Here is a 6,751-nt window from a genome sequence, read left to right as displayed (position 1 = left end):
AGGAGGGAAGGAGAGGAGCCCTCCAAGCCAGGTGCCTGCCCATTCAGTCTTCCATGGGGACACTAGGGAGCCCCTGCCTTGGGGAGCTTCTCCTGGCCCCTACCTAGGGTCCCCCAGCCTGGGGCAGCCCCAGGGAGCTAAGGTGAATTCTTCCCCTCCACAATGACAGAGCTGCTTGCCTCAGCCCCTGCGAGTCTCAGGCAGCATCAGGGAGTGGAGGGAAATTCTCCTGCTCCGCTGCAGCTGGTTTTGCCTTAGCTGCTCTGAGCAAGGCAAAACTAATGCAGGGGAGCAAAGGAATTTCCCTCTGTGCCCTGGGATACCCCTGAGACTCCCTGCAGTTAAGTCAAGGCATTGGAGTTGGAGAGGGGAAAAATTCCCCTCAACTTCCTGAGGCTGGGGGACCCTGGGCTGGAGTAGGGGAAAGCTCCCCAAGGTGGGGGTTCCCTGGTGCCTCCTTGCTGGGCTGCATGGGCAGGCACCCAGCCCAGAGGAATCCTCTTCCCTCCCTTGCTGAAGCAGCTAGGAATGGGGGGGTGGGGGGGGAGCATTCCCCTCAGCTCCCCACAGCTGCCTGGTCTGGGGGAAATCTCTTAAGGGGGAGGCTCCAACAAAGGTGGGCCAACACCCAGACAGGGTGGTTTGGAGACACCTGACTGGGCTGGCAATGGCCATCTTGGGGGTCTTCAAGAGGAGGCTGGACAGATATTCGGCTGGGGTGATATGACCCCAGCACCCATTCCTGCCCAGGGCAGGGGGTCGGACCTGATTATCTGTTTAGGTCCCTTCCGACCCTAAGCACTATGATACTATCAGGCTGGGAGACTTGCTCTAGCACCCCCTGCCTATTGGCCTGGGTCAGTGCAGGCCACCTCCTCCCAACTGAAAACTGAATGTCAGCTCAGTTGGTTACTGATTCAACCTACGCAGCTTAGAGGAAGCTGCCTAGATTGAGTCAATTATGCTCAGGCTTTTTGATGATCTGTACTTAGCCTTAATGAGTATAGTTACCATTCAGTTTGAGTAAATGCAAAGTTTTTTTATTCAGTCCCAAAACTGTGTACCTAAATGGAGCAAGTACACTAGCGCAGACAAAGGGAATACCTCAATGCTAGCCAGGTTTCTAAAGTAATGCACATTAGTCAACACCTACCACTACCATGTGTTAGAGAACCAAGTGTTGTTTTCAAATGAACTCTACAAAGAAAAGAAAAGCATGAGGAGCAGAGGAGGCAAGAAAAAAGAAAAGTATTAAAGTACTAATTGTGGCAATTACTCAATTTCCCCCTCATCTCCATGTATCCCCACCATGTTACAAGCTGTTTATATTTTAAAATACCTTCCCTTATATATCATAGTATTTTTCCAGACACTCTATCACTAATTAACAAATGACATGAAGGAGTCCCAATAGAATGATAATATGAGTCAGTGAATTCATTATAAAAATATTTGGAGCAAGAGAGATGGAGTAAGGGATGGGGGAGGTGGGTAGAAGGTAAGTACCCAATCTGTGGTATAGCCACTCTGAGAGACTGCAATAGTTTGACCTGGTGCGGGTGGTTTGAAGTTAAGTTTTCATCCCTGTAGCAAAGCTGAGCATCTACAGGTTACAAATTTTGGCAACCAGCGACAGGCACAAACCCTTAAAAGAGAATTACTTTTACAATTACTTCTGCTATCTCCTCCCATTTGCTTACTCCTCAGTCTACCGCAGGCATGGGCAAAATGCAGCCTGCAGGCCAGATGCGGCCCACCAGCCCATTCTATCCAGCCCACGGGGCCCCTAAAAATTTAGAATATTAATATTAATCTGCCCTGGGCTGCCTGTCATGCGGCCCTCAATGGCTTGCCAAAACTCAGTATGCGGCCCTCCACCCAAAATAATTGCCCGCCCCTGGTCTTCCGTCACCACCTCTGCCTTGGACTCACTTTCTTCCTATGTCACAGGAACTTTTGGATCAAAACTCCACTGATCCTTCCTGTTCTCCACAATAGATTCTCCAACAGGTTTTTCTTCTGAAGCTCTGATGCAACACAGCTCCACTATACCCTACTCCAACCCCAATTTAGTGAGCAGGCTACAATAAAACAATTTCTTCTACAGTTTAAAAGGAGATAAAAGGCAGCAAACAAAAAGAAAAAAATCTTGCTTCCTATTCAGTTGCTCTCTTTCACCCTGTCAAGTTCCTACTAAGCCTATAGTTTACCCATGGCAAATACCACAGGTAAGAAAAGCATGGCAATGGTAGCACATCTCACTTACTCACTCACTTACTCTCCCCTAGGACAGGGGACATGTGAGAAGTAGGGGTTTCCGGCTGATAGATTTGATTGTACCAACTGTACAGTTCCAGTTCACAGAAATGTTAAACAAGCTTTTGGGCATTAAGTGACCTTCCTCAGGTCTCCCATGCTAGTTCTGCTCCCACATTTAAAATGGTCCTGTCCAATTCAAATCCAATTATTACATGACGCATTTAGAGATGCATAAAAAAGAAAATCACATACAAGAGGAAATCATTTGTTTTGTCTAGTGCTACATGGGATGTCTTACATGCAAGCTTAGTCATTTCAGAATTCTGGGACAGGCACTGGGGAGATGTTAAGCTTTCTAAGGCCACCTGTCATTGGCCCTGTAACTGTTTATACAGCATCACTATTTCTTTTTTTTACTTTACAAGTGTGACACAGCACAAGGTAATTCTCTATTCCAAGTGGAAGGCTTTGCATGGCCTCCTTGCCATGGCCTTGTAGTGATAGTATAATATACCTCACATTCCCAACCCAGAAAGGAGAAAAGTTGCATTTTTAAGAAACAATGTTTTTAGCATTTCAGAGCACAAACATATTTGTAAGTGGGAAAGTCAATACTAGTACTGCGTTTTAAGACTAGTTTTTCCTTAACTGCCAAAGATTCCATTTTATGGTTTCTACTACAGAAAGCACACCCTTAATGTCATGTCTGTCTGGTCTTCTTTCCACTGTAGTTGGCCTAAGATATACGCACTTAACTCAAAACTCCTTAAAAATACTTTTTAAAAAAGGAGGGGCATCGTGGCAGGGCAGGGATGTTGAACTGTGCCTACACAGACATTAAATGAGGTTTCAAATGAGTAACCTTCCTCAACCGAACATATGAAGAAAATATTATCGTCACCCAGATAGAAAGGACCCCAATGTGAAGAACTTTCCTTATGTAGTGATACTGACTACAGCAAAGGAAAGAAATTTTTTTAAATTTAATTTCGAGGCCCAAATCAGTTCCAAATTCTATTTGGCAAAGCCCATTAATCAAGTTCCATATTTCAACTAAGCAGAGCTCAATCATTCAAGTCTGAGTGCCTCTACCAGTGGGCGGGTATCCTCCTTCCCAGAACCATCAGTCTGAGGCTTCAGATACTCCCCAAACCTGTGGTAGGCATTCTACTTGCAAGCCCAGGGCCCAGAGGCTCAGATACCTGCCTAGTCTCACTTGCTCCTAGACAAAAGGCCAGGGAGCAAGCCAAAGAGAAAACAAGAAAGCAGTCCCCCACTGCCACAGAATTGTGCAGTCAAGTTCACCGCACCTGGGGAAACTGACCTCTTTGATCGTGACATCTCCCCTGCCAGGTAAGTAAAGAAAGGAAAGTAACCAAGCAAGCAAGCAACCAAAGGAAAGAATACATCTGCATCTGCACTCACCTATTCAGTATGCTCCAAAGATAAAAATTTCAAGAAAAATAATGATGATATAAAAGTAATTCCTGATTTACTGTAGCCAAACTAGTTTGTATTTTAGCTCTGCTTCCAAAGAAGAGCATTTTAAAACAGTCCACTAACATGCTTTAAGCCTCACTACAGAATACATAGCAAAGGAGCCTATTGTATAGTTAGCATAAAACCCATTTTAAATATTAAGGTATTAAGCCAAAACAATTTCAATTTTACCTACTTATTTATTCAAAATTGCTCATTTATGTTTTTGTAATTCTTAGAATGCTTTTCTAGTACACTCCAAGAACCAACATTTAACCTTTTTATAATTAGACACAATTTCTATTTAATTTAAACTATTACCAAGCCTAAATATGATCCTCTGAAAATTAAAGTAACTATACATATTTTTGTTATTAGCTCAGTATGTGAGCAGCATAATTTTACACCTTTTTTATTAATTCAGTGTGCAAAACTATACCACAGCCCATACAAAAAAAAAAAGAAGTGAATATACCAACAGCAAGTTTAAATTCAAAACAGTAAATCAATTCACACCATTAGGGATAGTGCTTGTGAAAGGTGGCAGCTTGACAGCTTAAAAATTCAAGTTTTCTGTTCCTGGTTAGGCAATCAATATAAAACTAAAGTAAAAGAGTACAGATAAACTTTGTGGAGAAATCTATTTCTGGGATGCCCCCAGATATTATGGGAACCTTGGAAATACTACACAGGATGCCAGAAGCCCAAACATGCACTCCAGACACGATGCACAACATCCAGCAATCCGAACAGCACACCTGCATGTCAAATTACATAGGTGCAGTACCAAGTTTACATTCATTCAAGTGAAAATAGGGTAGATTCCTATCAAATAATTTTCTCCAGGCTGCTCTAACAAGGCAATGCCTTAGTCCTCATTAAAGTGGGGGCTTCTGTTGGGACTGTGCTGAAGTAGATATGTGTGATAGTCACACCCACTGCTGAGAAAATGAAACTACTGAGTGATTTCTTTTAAGTCAAAGAAATTCTGGGTCACTGCTGACCTGGACTGTTCCCCGAATAGTGTCATGGAAACCATGCTATCCTAATTAGAAAAAAAAGACAACAACAACAAAACAAAAACTTTCTAATGCTAAGTCTAAATCTAGCTGAAAGTCACATTCTTTGTCCCCAACAACCTTCTCTTCCAAGTTTTCCATAAATAATTTTAAATTCTTTGTTTTAAAAAATGAATTTCTTCCAACACATTTTAATCTAAGACACTGTTTAAATACATACAAGTAAGATGTGACTTCAGGTTATGGTTTAATAATATGCAATTTGTTCCTCTATACAGGAAATGAAATTTCCTAAATCCATTATATCACATGAGATTCATATATGTGCATTGAAAGCAAATAAATCATTTAAACCATGATACAGAGAACCTTTTTAAATTTGCATTTATCTACAGTAAATACTGCCATGTTCTTTAATAGCTTGCTAGTGCAATCTTAGCAAACGAGTGATTTATGGTTGTGACATATTTTAAAAATCAGAAATCTGTCATTGTATGACAGCCAGTAGAAAGTCAGTTCAAGTTACATTACTCTGAATCTAAACACTCTTGGACGTGAAAAGCAGATAGCAAAGCTCTATATTGTTCACTTCAGTTGCCCTAGTATTCGCCTCTCTACTCTAGGAAAACACATTAGCTATATTTCCAAAAGTTATCCAATATTTTATTTATATTTAGAGGAATATTAAAAGGAGATTATTCAGGTTCTAGGCACCTCAGACATTTCATTAACAACACATCAACCCACAAAGACAAATCTGAAAATATAATCCTACCACCTAACACCAATAATCAGACATACCGTTATTAGCTAATATTGAATACCTCAGCACCCCAACCACCAGCCCTCAAAGGACAGCTCTCCCATTGCACTGTAGTCTTCCACCCTGACCAATAAAAACAACCAAAAGGATGTTTGTCAACCTGCCATGAAAACTGACACGAATCTGGTTTACCTTGAACCGGGCATGTAGAAAGGAGAAAACTACCAAGGTAAGGTATCTTCACAGAGAATGACGTGCCAGGAGCTTTCCTCTGCTACACCAAGAGCGAGCAAAATATGTCCCGTGGGCCAGATCTGGCCTGCAGGTGGGTGCCTACCAATTCACTGCATCCTGCCTGGCCCATGCTGTCCTCACAAGGGGCCAAGCCCTACTCACTCCCAGGGCAGTGCACACTGTGCTCCCACCCCCGCCCATGGGACGGCCCTAACCATGGCCCCACAGGTAGAGAAGCAGCAGTAGTGGGTGGGAGAAGGGCAGCAGGGAGAGGAGGGGGAAGTAGCAGCAGTAGGCAGGTGGGCAGGCAAGCAGGCAGGAAGGTAGGGAAGTGGCAGAGGAAGGGCAGCAGTGGGCAGGGGAAGTGACAGCAGCAGTGGCAGACAGGTGGGAGCGAAGCACCAGCTGGGTGGGAGCATGGGGCCTGAGCCAATGCCCTGGGGCCGAGTGCTGTTGGGGACCCAGGACAGGGTGGCAGGAGCATGGAGCCTAGGTCGGCAGGGGTATGGGGTCTGCCTGAATCCATCATGTGAAGCTCCCCAGGGCTCGTAGGCAGTTCCCAGTTTCTCTGCCCAAGATGCACACCTCCAGGGAGAGCCCCATGCAATGGAGCTGGCAACCTGGCTCCACTCACTGCCATGCGCAGGTCATGGGAAACAGTGTGGAGCTCCCCACTATGGGGCTGGGCCAGCTCTGCCCCTCTCCCTACTGCCCCAGCCTAACTTTATGACCTGCACCACTGGCTTCATCACGTGGGGCTCCCCCTGCCCGCACAGTGTGTGAGGTGTGCGTGAGGGGTGTGGATGCATGTGTATGGTGGGGTGTGCATGTGAGCCCTTTGTGATGGAGCCAGCAGCTTAGCCACATGCAGTCCTGGGGCTTGCCAGGACTGTGCACTGCCAGGGGGCTCCCGCCTACCATGGGCTGTGAGCACTCTGAACGTCTGCCACCTGCTGCTGCCACTGGTGGCAGGGGCTATGCGCCAAGGGGGGGTGGG

The 6,751-nt window shown here is 44.9% G+C and overlaps 1 protein-coding gene and 1 pseudogene across 1 annotated transcript in view; both read right to left on the bottom strand.

The window, feature by feature from the left end:
* LRBA (LPS responsive beige-like anchor protein) overlaps positions 1-6,751 on the bottom strand; it is a 621,066-nt gene that overhangs the window by 544,027 nt on the left and 70,288 nt on the right.
* Positions 3,508-3,620, bottom strand: LOC112549519 (annotated as a pseudogene).

This window comes from Alligator sinensis, unplaced genomic scaffold, assembly GCF_000455745.1.
Source record: "Alligator sinensis unplaced genomic scaffold, ASM45574v1 scaffold169_1, whole genome shotgun sequence".
Taxonomy (NCBI): Eukaryota; Metazoa; Chordata; order Crocodylia; family Alligatoridae; genus Alligator; species Alligator sinensis.
The sequence above is the reverse complement of the archived record's forward strand: the minus strand, read 5'-3'. Positions and strand labels throughout refer to the sequence as shown.